This window comes from Onychostoma macrolepis, chromosome 01 (genome assembly GCF_012432095.1).
Source record: "Onychostoma macrolepis isolate SWU-2019 chromosome 01, ASM1243209v1, whole genome shotgun sequence".
In the NCBI taxonomy this organism is placed as follows: Eukaryota; Metazoa; Chordata; class Actinopteri; order Cypriniformes; family Cyprinidae; genus Onychostoma; species Onychostoma macrolepis.
In genome coordinates, this window is record NC_081155.1 from 21,023,641 (window position 1) to 21,043,364 (window position 19,724).

A 19,724-nucleotide genomic window follows, 5' to 3' on the forward strand; every position below is an offset into this window, starting at 1 on the left:
CTTTCTTTTTGAATTTGAAGGAAGAGCCTAACAATATGTACTATTACTACGAAGAGAGGAGTCCAGAGAGGTCAATTGCTAAGGAAAACGTGAAGCCGAAACAAAGCAACGAAAAGAGAGATTTTAAATGTGTTAGGACGAACAACTGGGGTGGGTTAAAAACCTGGATGTACAACTATATAACACTGGAAACTGGGACAAAACAAGTAAAGGAAATGACAAGGGCCAAGATGGCGGCGGTAAGAATTGTAGACTGCACTCTAGTTGCCCTACTTCATCGAGGTGCAGCGTCTCAAGCTGACAAAAGCTCAAGGAGGCAGCTGAAGTGGCAGAGATTTCAAAGCGAGAAGTGGGAGAGTCATTGCGTGCCCACCCGCAGAGACATATGGGGAGGAATACAAAAAGTTTTTTTTTGGTGGAGTGTGTTTTTTCTCCCTCGCCTTCCCCCTTTCTCTCTTGGTTTGGCGTGGTATGAACAAAGACAGAGTGCATTTTAATATCATAGGAGTGCTGTGCCTTTGATTCCAAAGAACGAATACTATCCAATTGCGTCCTCATTGGCTCATCTAGGCAGCGCCTGTCGCTGATTGGATGACGCCGTTAAGCCTTGGAGGGATGGGAGAAAGTATGTCTTGTACACACTGACACACTAACACGGACACAATATACATTCACGAAAATGCTTAGGCTTTACGTTACAAAGAAAATCAAGTCGTTTGTCAAAATTTTAATTGTTGACGGGCCAACCGACTGGTACACATAGAGCTGTTTGATCCGTATGGATTTCGAGACTTATTTTTAAACACCCCACTCTTTTGTGCCTAGCTTTTTGTCTCTGATTAATGCATACTTTAGCATTACATCCCATTCATGATCTCTCGTTCTCAAGGTTAATCTTTCTAACAGCCCTGACCAAATGGAGTAACTAAATGTCATTTCAAACAGGGGCCTCACTCACCTGACCCTCAAGAAGTGACACATAGGGATACCATCTGGTCAGTTAGATCTGCCTCAAGCGTAAAGGAACTAATCCATGGATGAAGGTGAAGGGCCAACAGACATCAGAGCATCAAGGCTGGGAATCAGTAAATCAACCTGCGAGGAAAGAGAGGAGACATTTATTGCTTTGAAGACCAGAGAACACACAAAAAAAGAGTGAATTGATGTCACGTATCACACTGTGGGTTCACCGCACATGTTCTCTCTATAGGCAAAGGTCTCTTCAGCTTATTAGAGAGTGAGGTAACAGAGAGACTATGGGTGTAATTAATGTAGTTCTAAAGAGACAGACTGTGATGGACACATTAAGTTCACAGTTCAGTCAAGGACGACAATTAATGCTAGTTAAGTTCCAAATGCAAGTAAAATTGGATTTGGAGAGTAAATACAAAGAGTGGACTGTAGCATTATTGGAACTGCAATATGCTTGCAAACTGAGTTGGAAGAAAATAATACTTTAGGATGTATTAAATAGATCAAAAGTGACACTGAAGTCATTTTTAATGTTACAAAAGATTTCAACTTTAAAATTAATGCTGTTCTTTTAAACTTTCTATTGGTCAAATAATTGTTGGGGGGGGTATCTTGGTTTTCACAAAAAAGAAAAAGAAAAACAGAGTTACTTTTTAAAATATATCGAAATAGAAAACAGTTATTTTAAACTCTAAAAATATTTCATGATATTACTCTTTTACTGTATTTTTTTTTAATCAAATAAATGCAGCCTTGGTGAGAATAAGAGATTGCTTTCAAAAACATTAAACATCTTACCAATCATGCTTTCATTTTACACTTAATTTTATTTAGTTGTTTCTAACCAGCTAGGGTCCAAAAATAAGCTTCAAATGTGAGTAAAAATCTTTAGAGAATAAATAAATCAGCATTACTCTAGTTTGGCTAGTAACTTTATTTGGAAATGTAACATTATGTGGTTTAAGTCAACTCCAACAATGATAGTTATAAGGAACTGCAACACACTAAAGACAAGTTGTAAGAACGATAATATGAACCCTACTGATGCAAGTTACATGAGCAATTCAAACTAAATCTACTAAAGACAAACTCTGTCTATGTGACTCTGTATCTTCTAACAACTTTTACCTCACTTGAAAATTCACTATCAGAAGTTGATCTAGGATGCTTAGGGTTTTTGTTTTTCTCCAGAACTTATATGTGGAATACGCTTCACATTAAGCCACCAAAATGAAAATATGAGAAACAAAATCATGTGTTTTATATTTTTGAGGCAGATGCAGTTTCAATGAGTAAAGGAGACTACCACATCTGAAACAATGACTTGCACTGTTTATCACTAAAAGGAAAAGAAATAAACAGATAAATAAATGTTATAAGGACAAAACTACATGCAATATTTTATTTATGAAAGTTTAAAGGCTGATAAAAAAGCCAGTAAAATCAACACATTTCTCTCCACCCTAACCACACTCAGCCTTCAAACAAACCTGACAACCTCCTGACTGGACGTTTATTCCCAACGAGAGGCAGGACACAAGCTTTGATACTACAACACACTTTTTTGAAGGCCTGATTATCATTCATGGATTCACCTTTTCGGGGCCTAATTGAGAGCTATTTGCTGAGTGACACAGTTTTGCATATCCTCGTCTCATTTGCAGGAGAGTGTGTGTGTGTGTGTGTGTGTGTGTGTGTGTGTGTGTGACAGAAGGAGAAGAGAGTGAGGGGCATTAGTTCCCTATGGAGACGGGGATCTGGACAATGGGCGGTTGGAAGATAGCATGAGGGGTTTGGGCGGACCTCCTGGTGAGCTGTAAAGCACAAACAACTCAGTGTTTCAGGAGATAAGAGAGAGAAAGCCTGTCTCAGCAATCACTATCATCTACTCCAAACCAAAATCATGATACAACACATTACACGAGATCACCCTAAACTACTGAGCTGCATCAGTGCAAACATCAACCAAACGTATACATCTAAAGGTATACAGTAGATAGATAGTTTAAGAGATAAAGCAAGATATGCAAAGACATGTAAAATAAATACTGCAGTGTAGACATGCATTCTCATTCTCTCTCTCTCAAAAAACAAACAAACAAAAAAAACATAACATCTTAAAATTCGGTAAATCATAAATTTAAGTAAACTATTTTTACATTTATTTTTACTTTGCATGTAATAATAATAATAATAATAATAATAATACTACTACTACTACTACTAATAATAATACTAATAATAATAATAATAATAATAATAATAATAATAATAATAATAAACAACCGTTTAAAATTAACCAGCCTGGTCCCATGTTTATACGTAGGTATTAATACGAAACATTTACAAGCACAAAACGTAGGCTACATTTTTGAACATTTTTATTGATGCTAAAACGCACAATTTAGACGTATTTCAATGTTTGAAACGTACAAATTGCTATGTATTTTTACGTAAAATATTTACATATATTTTATATCATTAAGATATTCGTATCAATGCATTATCATTTTATCAATAAGTGATTTAGATTTTTAGACCCCTTAACCTACCCCTAGACCTTAACCAACCCATTTTATAGCGAATATAAAAGGATAAAAAAAGCAATTGATCGAAATATGCAGGAAAATAATCATTTTAGTAACAATATATTTTTATGGTCGCTAATCCCACTCCTATAAACCTAAACATAACTATTTCTGTAGTATAAGAAAGTAATATACCAAAAGTAACCCAAATGACGATGCGTTGCAGCCGCAGTCCTCTCTGGCGGAATACAGTAGGTTTGTGTGAGGTGCAGAGCAGAATTTATGTTGTTAATAGCTGAAAATATTATCCAGATTATTTTCCAGATCCACTCCGTGAAATCGTGAAGGCGCGCGCGCATCATTTAAACACACCTCACCAGAAACACGGCATGTCGCAATCCGTGACGAGTGCAGGCGAGAGCCAATGAGCGTTCGATTATCCTGCCATATAATCTGTCATTTGAAGCAGCAACATTTGAATTTGTAAAGAGTGCGTCAGTCAGCGCGGGCTTTACTATTTACGATCACTGGACTCGCTGCTCAGGATGGAGATGAAGATCGTCGACTAAAGGCTTGGACTTGGGTCTGTTCCTCGCAGTCGTATGGATTCAGAAGGTTTGGATTATAGCGCACGAGTAAAATTGTTTCATTTTGTAATTATGTTGCGTTTTTGGTGTATTTTACAGTTCTATTAATTTGTCAGTCACAGCATGTCGGCCCATGTCAAACAAAGTAAACATTACATGACAAATGTTAAACGATTGCAGAAATGTTATTTATTTTAAGGTTTAAAGTGAAGTCTTGTTTAACATTATGAAGGCCTATTCTTGGAAACGAGCTGGCAGCAGAGATCACACAAGAATAGAAATGTTATAATTTAATATTAAGTAAACAAGTAAACAATTTAATAATGCAACTGAAAACAAGGTAATTGATATGACAACTAATAATAAAATGAATGCCGTGATATTCATAAGGATTCATTTTAGGTGTCATCAATACGTCAGTTTTGTACGTTTAAATGCTGGAAATATGCAAGCATTTGTACATTCAGATTCTGAAAATATGTCAGTATTGTACGTTTTAGTGCCTGCAAAAACTTAAGTTAATGTACGTTTTATAGAATCACATTTGACATAAAATACATATGAATTATCGTGAGATCACATTGAATCAACACTTGTTACGATAGGTAGGTAGGTAGCAGTGTTGGGCAGTAGTGTGGCTACAAGTTGTGACGCTAGTAGTTTAACTACATTTCTCAGTAGCGTGGTGGTAGCATCGCTGTTTTCTGAATCAAATAGCTTTTCAGTAGCAAAACTATTTTTGTTCAAGTAATGCGGTAGTGTCAACAAAAGCTAACGTTACATTTTCCAAAGCATTTCTGAAACTCAAAATCAGAAATATAACAGCTAAGGATCGCTGATCCTGGATCAGTAAGTGACGCAACCGCCACTAAAGCTCGTAACACCATTGGCTCCTCAAACTGTCAGTCAAACCTCATTATTCCTCGTGTTTCTCTAGTGAAGTGCGGCACGCAGTTTAGAGCATCTCAGCTTGTTTGCAGTCTGAAGGTAAATAAAGAACTGTTGATTGAATAAGTACAGTGTTTTCTTCACTCGAGAAACACTATATTTATAAAGGCTAATGTTTTTTTGGTTTTTAAGAGCAGAGAAGAGTGTCTTAGTCTAGCATTTGTTGTCGAGTCACAGCTAAATAGATTGTGCGAAGCGCTGAATCTTTTATAAAATGATATTTTGGCCAAAAAAACAGAAAAAACCCCAAAACAACAACAACAACAACCGAGCACCCACATAGCGACAGAAAACTCTATACACTGCAAGTTCATGAAAACATAAATGCGATGCACGTACTGCCTCTGATGTGGCGGTAATGACGGGGAAAAACATTCGCTGGTCAAAAACTTGTTAATAATATAATTACACATGCAACGATGCAAATAAACAGCCTATCTATAGGCCTATACATTTATATGGTAACGCTATGCAATAAGATTTCATTAATGTATTAACTAACATGAGTGAACAATGGATACATTTATTACAGTATTTATTAATCTTTGTTAATGGTAGTTAATGAAAATACAGTTGTTCATAATTAGTTCACGTTAGTTCACAGTGCATTAACTAATGTTAACAAACACAACTTTTGATTTTAATAATGCATTAGTAAATGTTGAAATTAACATTAATAAATGATGCAGAAGTATTGTTAATTCTTAGTTCATGTTAACTACACTAGTTAACTAATGTTAATTAATGAACCTTATTGTTAAGTGTTACCCTTTGTATAAATGTATCTGCATAGCCTGCCCTAAAATAAAATACCAACTACCAATAGGAGGTTTCCGGCCGACAGCAAAAATGCATTTTGCCTATGTCACAATATGAGGTAAATCCAGCCCTGTACATGATACTGATTTTTGTTGCCAAATTGGTTTGGAACTGTTGTTGAAAAAACAATTAACCTGAACTATTATGCCTGTCTATCTGCTTGACTGACAGTTTTATTGATCACTAAGAGAGTACTGACTTGGTATGATGTCGTTTCAATAATATAAAAATGAATTTGTAAAAAATAGCTTAGCTGTAGTAAAATACTTTTGCCATGTTACTGTAGCTTAGCTTGCTACATTTCCCAGGGCTGTAGCTTTAGTGTAGCGAAGCTTCATTTAATGAAGAGTAACTGTTAGCTTAGATCACTACACTGTCCAAGTAGCTTGCCCAACGTTGGTTGGTTGGTAGGTAGAAAAAAGTTTGTTAATTTCAAATACATTTTTAAAAAGTTTACTATAATTTTAGTATTTTTGCATTTATTTGAAATAAACCGTTTCTAACATTATAATTGTCTGTTGATTTTGATCAATTGAACGCATCCTTGCTGAATAAAAACATTAATTATAGACAGACAAACAGATAGATAGATCTACATACATTTTTTGTTATTTAAAAAAAAAAAGTTTTCTACACAGCTAACCATAGTTAACCATAGTTTACCATAATTTTAAATTTTTTTTAAATTTCATTTTTTTTTTTTTTTTTTTTATTAATTTTTTTTTTGCATCTTTTCTAATATTATAATTGTCTTTACTATTGATTTTGGTCAACTGAATGTTTCGTTGCTGAATAAAAGCATTGATTAAAAAATAAATTTAAAAAAACTAACAAACCGCGAAGGTGTGCGCAGCGTGCGGCAAAAATGACGCAAATATTGAGGAAACGATGGCTGACGGAGGATTTGGTTTTCACACTAAAGTAAAATAAAAGACGCTTCTTAAACCAGAGAAGGTGAACATGTTAGTATTCTTGTGGGGGGAAAAAAGCATGCAAGGCCTGTCACTGACAGCCAGTTTAGTTTTAATTTTCTTTTTGTTTTCGTTTTAAATTTTTTTTTATCTTTGCTGTTTTCCTCACGTTATGCTATGGAGGCTTTCTTTTTTTAATTTTTAATTTTTATTTTACTCCTCAGTGTTTGCTAGCATTCTGTAATTTATTAGTCGGTATATAATACCGATGTGGTGTATGCCATGCCTCATCATTCATTTTTGTTAATAAACGTTATGTAAGAGTTTGTTTTTAAATTAATTAATAAAATGTTATTTATTTAATATGGAGTGTAGAGAAAAGCCTGACAAATGTAGCCATTATATAAAATTGCACTATTAAAGTTAAATAACATTACCTTGGATGTTCACTGGTGTTTAGAGACAAAAAAATCCCATATATGTGACCCTGGACCACAAAAAGCACGGGTATGTTTGCAGCAATAGCCAACAATACATTGTATGGGTCAAAATGATAATTTTTTTTCTTTTATTCCAAAAATCATTAGGATATTACTGTAAGTACAGATCATCCATGAAGATCTTTTGTAAATCTCCAACCGTAAATATATTAAAACATAATTTTTGATTAGTAATATATATTGCTAAGAACTTAAAAGATAAAAGAACTTCATTTGGACAAAGGCGATTTTCTCAATATTTAGATTTTTGTTTTTGCATCAGATTCCAGATTTTCAAATTTGTATCTCGGCCAAATATTGTCATAACAAACCATACATCAATGGAAAGCTTGTTTATTCAGCTTTCAGATTATGTATAAATCTCAATTTTAAAAAAAAAGACTGGTTTTGTGGTCCAGGGTCACATACCTATATCCTATTTAATAATAGTTCCAATTTAAAATGGTACTGCAATTTTGTGCTAAATGTAGAACTTGACAGCAAACACATCCTTCCTGCACTGTTGAGTCAGTCACGCTGCTCGGTCCATTTAATAAAGGTTATATAAACTAGTTTGTCATTGTAGCCTACTGTTTTATTGTTGTTGTGCTTTTTAATTAAGAATAACAGTGAATCCATCTTTTGTTTTAGTCTTAAAAAGTGAAAGGTCTATAGATATAAGCAAAACAGACAATTATCTTTTCTTGTAAAACGTGACACCAAGATCACGAATTTGAAAGTGAAAGTGAAGGCGCACGAAAAGAGGAATTCCTGTTCACAAAATTAAAAAAAAAATCACAAATAACACTGATGATAAAAGTTCATCAGCATGCATTGATTAATCCCATGTTGTAGTAAAAAAATAAATAAAATAGCAACCAATTATGTGCTCCTGCGACCGACTAACTAATGAGTCTAGAGCCCTGAGTAGTGTAAACTTTTCACTTCACTCGCCATTTCGCCACTCTCGCCATATGTGGCAAAAAGTTACTTTCAGACTCTGCAAAAACCAAGCACTGATGAAAGTTCTGTGTGTGGTTGTCCGTGTGTATGTGTGTGTGGGAGAAAGCGAGATAATGTTTACATGCACAAACTCTCCGGAGGCCATGTTTGATTATTCCCTTGGCTGTTGTGAATCTCCTCTACCAAACTCATGTGGGAAATGTAAATCCTCAAAGCAAGAAGCCCCTCGTACTCAAAGTTTTCCAGTCTGTGTGAAGACTGCTCCCTGTTAATGCTACTACTGTATAAAAACATGGATCACCTCATAAAAAGAAAAATGGGATTCTTTGAGCAATGTGTTGACATGAGAACCTCTAGTTCTATGGAAAATGATGAAGAAAGACTGATAGATAAAGAGAAAGATCAGTTTAAGTCATGACCGTCCAAACAAAGCTGAGCAGTGAATTTACAAGACAGCCCCAAAGAGAGACTTGGGACATGTGGTATTGCTTCAAACAGATTTATAAACTGTAAAGTATTGATTCATGAAGATGCCATGCTGTTATACAAATTGCAAACGATAGTTTATAGTATTTAATTACTATAAATATTGAAATTAGAGTGCTATTAAATTAATTTATTTTTCCTATGAAGCTGATTTTAAAAATTGAAGCAATTTTTATGTCACTTTCCACTAAGTGAACAATTTTCATAATTTCAAAAAAAAAAGGGGGGGGCGGGGACACTAAATCAAGGCCAAAGTCATTAATGCTAATTTTACATCATATTCACATCTGATTGTTAGCAAAACATCACATTGCAACATCACTTGCAATGAAATAAGTCATACATGTAGTTGTAGCAAATGGAGGACAAATTTATTTTCACAATGAAACTATCCATGCTTCTCACAACTGATTACAGCCATCACTCATTATCAATGGTATTTTGTTTACAGTAAAAATACCACAGCTATAGTCATGCGAATGTTTTATTGCTACAGTACCAATGAGAAATGATGAAGACACGTCAATGAGCATAAATAAGTACATTGTCTCTGTACTTTTAAAGTTCATCTAGCTCCTCCTCATCTTTGTGAAACTAGTCAAGAACAACAAGCCTGCATGTCCCTGGGATGAAAAAGCAGAGCAACGGTATGTGATTGATTATAATTGTGTTGACAGTCTCTTCTCATTCCTGGAATTGTTGGAAGATGAGTTTGCAGGCTGATCCACAAACGCCTCATCGCTGCTGCAGATGACCTGCACGCTACACATCGCGGCAGACGTGAAGCGGTGTATGCGTCCAGTGTTACAATCTATTTGTTCAATTGCAAACTGTGATTTGAGGACTACTTGGTAATTCATTGACTTTAGTGTTACTAACTTTAGTCAAACTTTCCAAACAAAACAAGACTCTTGGCAGACTATGATGGAAGCAAATGCAGAAAAATGCAATGGAACATTTGAATTTGCATATCTGCAACTGAAATAAATTCATAAGAAACTATTTTTAATGATATTAAATTATTTAATCCTAAATTAGACCCAATATGCATTGTCCATGCTGTACAATAACAATAATACAATACTAATAATATAAAAGTATTAAAATAATAAAATATTAGATTTTTAAGATACACTACCGTATAGAGGAATTTATTTAGTTAGTGGAAACAAATTCTCTTATGCTTACCACGGCTGCATTTATTTATTTAAAATACAGTAAAAAAAAAACAAAAAAACATTACAATAGTAAATAACTGTTTTGTATTTAAAACACATTCTAAAATGTAATTTATTCCTGTGAATGAAAATGCAAAGCTGAATTTTCAGCATTATTACTCCAGTCTTCAGTGTCACACAATCCTTCAGAAATGATTCGATATGCTGATTTGCTGCTCAAGCAACATTTCTTATTATTATTACAAAAGTTGAAAACTTAGGACTCTTTGATTTATAAAGTTCAAAAGAACAGCTTTTATTTGAAACTGAAATCTTTTGTAACATTATAAATATCTTCAATTTCACTTTTGAACAATTGCATCTTACTGAATAAAAACATTAATTTCTAAACAAACAAAACAATTTGATCATAATTTCAACTCAAATGAATATTTTATGCCCATATATTAATTCATTTACTTGAATTGGCCATTGACAACACAACCAAAGACAGAGAACCACACACAGTGTCTACATGTGAACATTGTGTAAAGCAATCGCGCCTAGTATTACACGCATACAAAAACCATTACTTTTTGCTTATTCTTTTTTTTTTCTTCTCCTTTCCTTCCTTTCTCACTATCCCGTCTCACTTTTCCGGAAGCCAGACTTTTCAGTTCATTAGTAGTCCATAAAAACAATTTCAATTACAATCATTCTCATTTTTACATGTTTACAGCTTAGACTGGAATTCCCTGCGTCGGCGAAGGGAGATGTTTTATGCATCAAGGCACCGTGCGCGAACACGATCCTCTCAGGGCTGAGGTGGGACTCGCAGGAGGTTAATCATATGAGTTACAGAGCATTAGAAACGAGGAGAGAAAAAAATGTAGTGAAATGGCAATCTGCTTTTCTCAAGCCAGCGCTGGTGGGAGAAGCGCCGAAAAGCTTGAATTTCCTTTAGGCTTCTACTGTCTGCCTCGTGCACCTGGAAGCAATCAGGAGCAACCTTATTACATGGAATAACAAGTACTATTTATACCACTGATCACACTTGCCTTATTTCTCTAATGGTCCCAAGATTCAGTTGCAAATTGCTTGTGTCACTTTCCCCCCTCAACTCCTAAGAAGGTGCTGCTGACCTGTCCAACTGAATAAGAGGCGAGAGGTGGAAAACGGGAGAGCAAGAACGATAAAATAAGTGTGTAACTACTAAAAAGCCCTGCGCACGTGATGAATCAAAAAGAAGGTGGACGGAGACTGAACTCTTGAATTTCATAAAATCGGACTGGAGTAAATAAGCTATGACAACTCGTTTGAGACGCCTCTATTTTTAAAACCAATTATAAGATACATTAACAACAGAGGTCAAGGGCACTGTCATCTCTGTAGTTACAGTGTGTTTATGCAGTGAGGCCTCTGCTACATAAATGTTTAGCTATATTTCTACTTTAAGGAAACATAATCCAATTTTATGCAATTGACGGTCATGATTTATTTTACAATTTGATTGAGTGATTTGGTATTTAAAAAAACAAACTGAAAGAACGCTGTACCCTACTTCTATGTTTAGCTTTCGAGCAACGTCTCATCTCTCAACACCATCCCCCCCTCGCAGTTTCCATTTTCATGGCAAGCTCATAGCGCTTTGAAAACGGTCTGTCCTGTCTTCATTCACAAATAAATGAATGCTGATACAGCACCATAACTCTCAATCCGTCTCCCTTTGGGACTGTCTAGTCCACCAAGGCAAATTAGAGCTCACGTTCTCCCCTGAGAGAGCTTGCCCCATTTTACGACAATCACAACTGTAAAACACAAGCCCTGATTTTCTTTTCAAAGTCTTTAAGGCTCGTATTATGAACACATATAGCATTTGCAGACCTTTGCTGTCTGTCGCTGTCACAAACGATATGTTCTCAAAGCAGGAGCCGAGAGAATCAAAACATTTCAATGCCAGACACATCTCCACTCGGTGACTGGACTTCAGACTCGGCACACAAAGCGACTGAAGGAGAGGAAATTTGCTGAAGAGGTTGCACGAAGGATTATGCTGTGATTTTAATTGAAAGGATTGTGAAATCGGCCCTATTCAGCTCATGGCGTCTCACAGCTGGGGCACTGAGATGGAGGCCTACTTTAACGGCACACTGAATAACCACCCTCTCTACCCACAATCCACCTCTGTAGCCTGATCTGGCATGCCAGCGTCTCATTGGCTTGTCGTCTGATTTCAGTTAAAGACCCCCTCCCTGGCAACCCATTTGGTAGAGACGAGAGAAAAATAGCACCAGCAATCACTTGGAGGAGCCAACCAATCACGTTATTCGCACTAACATGGGCGCTATTACCCCCCGGTTTTACTATACAGAGAGGCGCATTTGAACAGATGAAAAGATGCAAAAAGAGACATGAAAAAAATATATGTTTATGAGCACAGTAGCTTGAACCTCACAAAGATATATAGTTAGAGAGACAGAAATAGAGAGCAGCAATAAAGACAAGTAGCTGGGTAGAGGAAAACATGGCTGCCACGAGATAAAAAAGCTTGTGCGTATAATGCAAACAAAACAGAACTGAGACAGACCTGCATTTCCTGACTGAATGCACAAAGTTCAGTGAAACCCAAACCCTAAATTAAAAAGATATATCCCAAATTTGACAACATGCCAAGCCATGAAAACCTTTCCTATCTATTAGAGAAGCACAAGCGTGTAGCATTGTGTACGTGTTTACTTGTCACAGTATGACAGTATGAACATTCTGCCTTCCCTTCTCGTCTCTTCCACCTCGCTTCATTTACTTTAACTTTTCTTTCTTGTTTTACTATTAATATTATATTACTAGTATTATATTTACCTCAATACTATTGTTTTTAATGTCTTGTTATACAGTTGCATGTTAAGTATCTTTATACAAGTAGTCTTCTTATGCAAGTCTTCTGTTATTTGTCATGCCAGTAAAGAACAATGAAAAACAGTGAGAAAGAGAGAGAGACGTGTATGTTGTGAAAATGTGAAAGCAGCAATGCAGTAAAGTGAAAAATTCAGAGGTGAGGGAGAAGAGGCAAACAATAAAAAATGATTTTCATTCTTTATGATAAAGGACAATGGAGAGGCGCTTATCACTTTCTTGGCATCTTCTGTCCTTGTACTAAGCAGAATTTGTGCGTGCGTGTGTACATAAATACTTAAATGCATAAAAATATGCTTATATTTTTATATGCTTAAATATGCTTTTATACAATTGTAAAGAGTTTAATCATTTATTTATTGTTTGCATTTGTTTAATTGCAAAGCAAAAACTTGTATTTGAGTGGTATGGATAGTCTTTAGTCATTTTAAAAAAGGGTTTATAGAAAACGTTAGAAGCCTATGAGAAGCCCTCTTTTAGACAGCTAAGTAAACACGAGTGTGTGTGTGTGTGAGAGAGAGAGAGAGAGGAAGATACAGAGAAATGCCTCTGAAGGGCCTGAAATCTGCCACAGGCATGAATGTCTTCTTGTTCAGATGGCCAATTATCACAAATGAGGCAACAATTAAATAATTAGCTAAAGCCCGATGTAACAGGCTCTAGTCACAATTAAGACAAAAGACGGGACACAAAGCATGTGTAATTAAAGTCTGTGGAACCACTGAAATATATAAAAGCAATGCTTCACTAATCGTAGAGAATAATATTGTTCGCCTGTCAGAACAACATTATTAATGTTTATTTATTAGTTGAAGTCATATTTTATTTTATTTTTTACACCAAATGAGCAAATAAACAGTCTTCATTGTTTTTAGTTTTTAATGTGACTAAATGTAAATGTATATTAGTGCTGGGTAGTAACTGATTACATGTAATCAGGATTACGTAGTCAGATTCCAAAAACTAATACTCATAATCAGACTAGTTACTTTTTATTGATTACATTATTACAAAATATTCACACAATAGCAATACAATTTTCAGCATGTATTGATTATCCCTATTATCCCTATTCTAAAATAGCCTACCATGTATGTGGGTATTTGACGTATCAATGTGTCCTATGGTGTGACGGAAAAATGTAAAAATAAAAATAAAGAACATAACCTCTAACATTGAAGATAAAACTCTCTCATGCTATTTGTAACTCTAAGAATGAAGATACATTTTTCTCATGTTATTTGTATGTTAAGGTTTTTTTTTTCTTCTACTTTTGCCATGCACATTCAGAAAGTCTTCGAGTTTTGTAGACATTCACAGTAAGACCAGTTACTAGTTAGGTGGCTTACACAGAAAACTGAGAGATTGAAAATATTTAAATTTTAAGTGTTTTCTTAGCTTTTTTTAGTGAGTGTTTTATTTTGAACACTGTTATTTTATTGTAATTTGACATTTTCATGATTTAATTAGTTATTTGCCTTTCATTAAACCCACAAACCCCCTGCAATTCCTTCACAAATTACACATTGGGAAACCTTGACGTAATGCAACATTTAATGCACTTCATGTTGTTAATAATAAACAGAAAATATTTTCTTTCTCTTTGAATTGTATATCAAGATTGACGTATTTAAATCAATGTGATAAACAAGTTAGGTCAAAAGTAATCTAAAAGCAAGGAAAAAGTCTAAAATGAGTAATGTAATGGATTATATTACTAACTACAATTTTTGTCATGTAATTAGGAATCAGTAACGGACTACAGTTTGTAAGCAATCTATCCAGCACTGTATATACACACACACACACACACACACACACACACGGTATATATACATTTAATTTTTATTTAAAATTAGATTGTCCCTAATTAGGATAGAACAGGAATAAATCGACAAGAACAGAAAACAGAAAAAAAGAAGGAGAATAAGAAAAAGCAGCTATTCTTCAAACTGTGCAGGGAATATCCTCATACCAGAGCAACAAGGTAAGTGGAGCTTTTAGATGTAAAAGCAGCATGCATGTGAGTGTGTGTCTGTGTCTGACAGAAACAGCATCTTGCCGCGACACAACAAATCTCCTTGGCTCAAGGATTTCGCACCTAGGTGTAAATTGGTGCCTGTTTCGGCCAAGAGTAAACAGGTTTTTTTCGTGTCGGGACCTGAGCATCATGCAAATCTAAATTCCATCTGTGTTAGTACAACTCAAAGCCGACTACGTAACGTGCGGGAGATTTGCAACACGCATATATTTGAAACACAGAATGTAAACAGCAGATCATATCTGCCCTAAAGACTCTTAGTGCCCCAGTATCTGTTCTCCAAAAGAAAGCGGGAAGGAGAGAAAACGAAAGCGCGAGACAGGAGGGGGTGGGGCGGAGGGCACCGTGGACTCCTGCTGTGGAGAGCCAACTGTGCCCTCTAATGGCTGCATATCAGCTGAGCAGAGATAGAAACATAATGTATATTTCAGCGAGTTGACTTCCAAGCTGTTCTTTCAGATGTTATCTTGCTATCGCATTGGCGCCAAGACCTGTTTTGACTGTCAAAGCATTAAAAGCACATGTCAAAAGCAGTTGTGAATGGAAAATGCAGCTGGTTTCAAATCTACCATTGTAAATGCATGAAGATCGCATGTTGCTGACAGGTTTTAAGAGAAGTCAAATAATATGAGACTACGTCGCGACGTGTCTGAATGTGCTCCCAGATGTAGATGTTCACAAGTGGTCTCGTGTGTATTAAACAATATCAGTACAGAGATTTGTAATTAAAACAAATCAATGCAAATAATGAAAAAGCTAAACTTTTGACCTGTATTAGACAGATTAATAAAACTTAGCCACTCTTACCCTTGTGAAATCCTGCTTCACTTCCATGATAACTGCACCTTCTCACATGAAGAACGCAACGTTATGAGTTGTGTTTTTTAAAAAAGACTTTTGATATTAGTCACGAAAAATCCCGTTAAGTATGGACATTAAAGTTAAAGGTGAGCTCTGCTCAGCTGAGAACAGCTGTTATGCGAGGTGTACTGCCGATGGGTCGATGGGATTGAGAGAGAGAAGCGTCAGAAGGGGTCAGTGCCATTGTGCACATGTCAAACGGAGGGGGCCATCTCACCGAAGACACCAGTCTTGCTGGGCTCTTGTTCGGGCCGCCCATCCACGGCTAAAGATGTTTAGATTGGCTAGGCGGGAGGGGGACATTAGCTTTGGTCTTCACCCCACCTAAGGTGTGGAAACAAGGGAAGCACAGCATTAACCCAACCCACCCAAACACTGGGCAGGAGAACCGCAGCGGCTGAGAGCAAGACAGTGGAGCTCCAACAGAAAAGCAGAGAAAAGATTCTGTGCCAGGGGTGGAGGGACGGAGACATGCGGGCGGACAGGGGGAGGGCTCACAAAGGAGCGGCGCAGGGATGAAGACAGCCTTGAAGACACCTGAGAGACAGCGGCAGAGTGGAAAGCCACGGCTGATGTGTCAAAAGCAGCAAATGCGCTCTGACACGGGTCAATCCCTCCCCTGCCTCTATAGGTCAGAACCCCGTCACCCTGGCAACCGCTCAGACTGTGCATCTATGGTAGCGAACGAAGCGATTCACACAGATAGATTTCAGCACTCCTCACTAACTTCATTAAGCATTCAGACCTGCAAATAAATAGATATGTTTGCACAAAAGAAACATAGACTGTACTTTATTTCCACCTTTTTTTCTGTCACATTCTCGTATTCAGACTTTGTCTTGAGGACAGCCCACTACCACACTAGTAGTGACTAAAACTTGAAGTATATTTAATAAAAAATATCAAATATTCATTCTTTTAGAAAGTAACGTAAAAAAAATGTATATATATATATATATATAAACTGTGATATATATAATAGCTTTTTTTCTTAAAGATAAAATGTTACTTTCAAAGATATTATCTGTGCCCTTTTCGCTCTAAATGAAACCCCACCCTGAAACGACCCATTTCTCCCCTTAGAGAAATGTGCCGTAACATAAGCTAAAACAAGAACAATCTCACTGCTCCATCACACACTCTCACACACACACCTACCTTTAAGTGCATAAAAGGACACGCGCATGCACACACACTGAGGACATCATCTTTCACAGGCTGCGGTTAGTGTAATATTCTACCTTTCAAATTTATCTTCAGTTTTGGTACAGACTCAGACGAGCAAAGTGTTTTAATGACAACTGAAATAAAATAACTTCAAGCTAAAATGTAAGATCACATGAAATTCTATTCTGCTTGATGAAACATGAAAAATAGTGTATGTAAACTCTGTTGATAAAAACAAATATGCAACATATAGGATCTGCATATAGATATTAAACCACTCTAGGAATGCTTTAAGAATTAAAATGACTTGTTTTATTATTATATTTTATCCCTACTTAATATGTAGTCCTACAGACACATTCTTGCTAAATAAATTCAAGTTTTGAAAACAACATAGAATGTCTTCTATGCAAATGAAAAAATACTTTGGATGCATTCTTGGTGAAAAGGCATGATAATTGCTTTATTTTATACTTTCAAAAATGTAAACCTTGGTGTTATATAAATATTTATTTATATTACAAATTTATTTGAGATCATTTGAAACATTCCTAGACGATGTTAAAACATTTAAAATAATAAAGTGCATTGTAAAATGAAAAGGTAAGTGGTAAGATAAGGAAAACTATACGGAAAACATCTGTGGTATGTTTTTAATTATTACAGAAAATTGTTTATAAAAACAAATAAATAAACATAGACAGCTGTACTTACAATAGAAGTGCATGGGCTAAACAGAAAACAATTCAGTGGAAATGGACGGCATGCCACAGTTGCTGTGCATGGAGCTTTACTTGTATTTAACTTGCATTCATATTCATACATTTTTGGACACAATCAAATTATAAAACAAACAATGGAAAAGTGTATTACATTTGTATTGTTGTTACATAATTTTATTATGATTGCATGTTCACTTGCATATGTTAAATAGATTCATTAAATGTTAAATAAATGTTATTTTTTGTAAAATGTAAATACCAAAATGGCAGAAATTAATTAGTGGTATTTCAGTTAGAGGGAAATTATGAATAGCTCTCCTGGCTTAATAACTAAATAGATGAAGTAAGTCTAAAAAGTTAGGAGGAAAAAACAAACAATAATAATAATAATGACCACAATATCCAACTAACAAATTGCACTTTGTAATTCACATGGTTTGAATGTTTTCTCATTTTAAATGTCTAAGAAAGGGAAATAAATAACACTACAAGTGAAGCACTTTTCAGGGAAAATTCAGTGTTTAAGTATCTTTGAGTATCCCAGGAACAGAGAAGACCAATTCATTGTAAACCTATTAGCATTTCTTTACAGCATGTGAACAGCATAGCAACTCTGAAGTATGACTAATTAGTTTATCTAAGCAATATGGCACTAAAATACACATTGGGCCGCTCCTAACCCTATGGAGTATGGAGCTGAAATAACAATAAAGAAACAAATGCAGCCATTACTGGGGCACTGAAAAATTTATTCTGTTTAGTTACATACATATATATATATATAATTGTTTATATGTTTATAAGAAATTATACAAATCTGGTCACTGAAGATTGCTTAAATACAATTCAGGTAGTTACTTCAAATATTGAAATGTTTTGGTGTAGTTGGCTCATTTAAAATAACACATATTATAATACTAAACATAATAAATTGTATATAAATGACAAATATTACAAACTTATATATAAATTATAAGTAATAAACACTGAATTTATCATGGATTAACTATATCTAACTATACTTATAAACTAAATAATGAAAATAAAAAATACATCACAAATTATTATTATTATTATTAAATTAAAAATAAGTCTGAGCCATCATTGCAATACTTGATGTCTATAAAACACTGGGACAAATGGTCATAAATCAGCATTTCTTTCCAAAGGAGCTTAAAACTGATGATGACATCAGCGCCTCATCAATATTGATGTGTGTATATAGTACACAGCAGAGATGGAGGGCTATCGTAATGAGCTCCATTATGAGTTAAGGGAGGAGCAGGAGAGTTGTGGTAAAGAACAGAGGCGCCACGGTTCTGTGCACTTTAGAAGGTACGGCCATGATCCAAAAAACAGCTTCAGCCCCATCGAGGGACTAATGACTGAACAGAGAAATGAAACAGCAAAGGGTGTGGGCTGAAACACAGATGACCAGAATGTTGTTTGTAAACTGTAAACGGAACCAGAATACTGGCTTCTTCAAGCATTCTCATGTCACCTTGAGGTGACTTCTGAGGCAAAACTTAATGCAAAGGTCCACTCGGGCCCCGAGAGCTACTTCAAAGGCAAAGCCACAGCGCTCTTCCCGATGTGGTGTGGCGAGCACTCTGTGCCCTGACCTGATCTGAGCTGAGCTGGCAGACAGCTGGGCCACATGGAGCCCCTCTCCGGAGCTTGGAGAACCGGTGCATCTGCCGCTGAGCCGAGCGCGGGTATCTACTGTATATTTAGAATTGACAGATTGCTGTGTATATTTCCCCGAGTTTTCTCTCTGACTTCCACAACCTTTTCTCCTCTCTGTCACTCTTTGCAGGTACAGTAATGAGGCCTGCAGAGAGAGATAGAGAGATAGATAGAGAGAGCTAGAGAGTGGGACTTCTCAGGAGAGAAGCGAGAAGTTGCTGAAAGGATGTTTGCATGCTGGTGTATGTGTGTACTCATTATAGAATGCTGGATGTCATCCCACATGTTGCGGCTAAAGAGACTGTTTCAACGGAAGACGAATTAAGAAAAAGTAGTAAACTTTGAGTCTGAATGCCCGTCTCCAGGTCTAGCTTGGAAACTGGATTGTCGGGGACTGTACATCAGCCACAGGCTTAGCATAAATTTAGTGATAGAATATAAATAATAATTTAAAAAAACAAACAATATATAATCTTTTAAAGCC

General features: G+C 35.8%; 1 protein-coding gene across 14 annotated transcripts in view; it reads right to left on the reverse strand.

The window, feature by feature from the left end:
* LOC131547855 (teneurin-3) overlaps positions 1-19,724 on the reverse strand; it is a 642,274-nt gene that overhangs the window by 289,962 nt on the left and 332,588 nt on the right. For all 14 annotated transcript variants that reach the window (XM_058788591.1, XM_058788700.1, XM_058788676.1 and 11 more), the window contains one exon: positions 959-1,095. The gene's annotated coding sequence lies outside the window, so the exon portion shown is untranslated. The remainder of the gene's footprint in view (positions 1-958; positions 1,096-19,724) is intronic.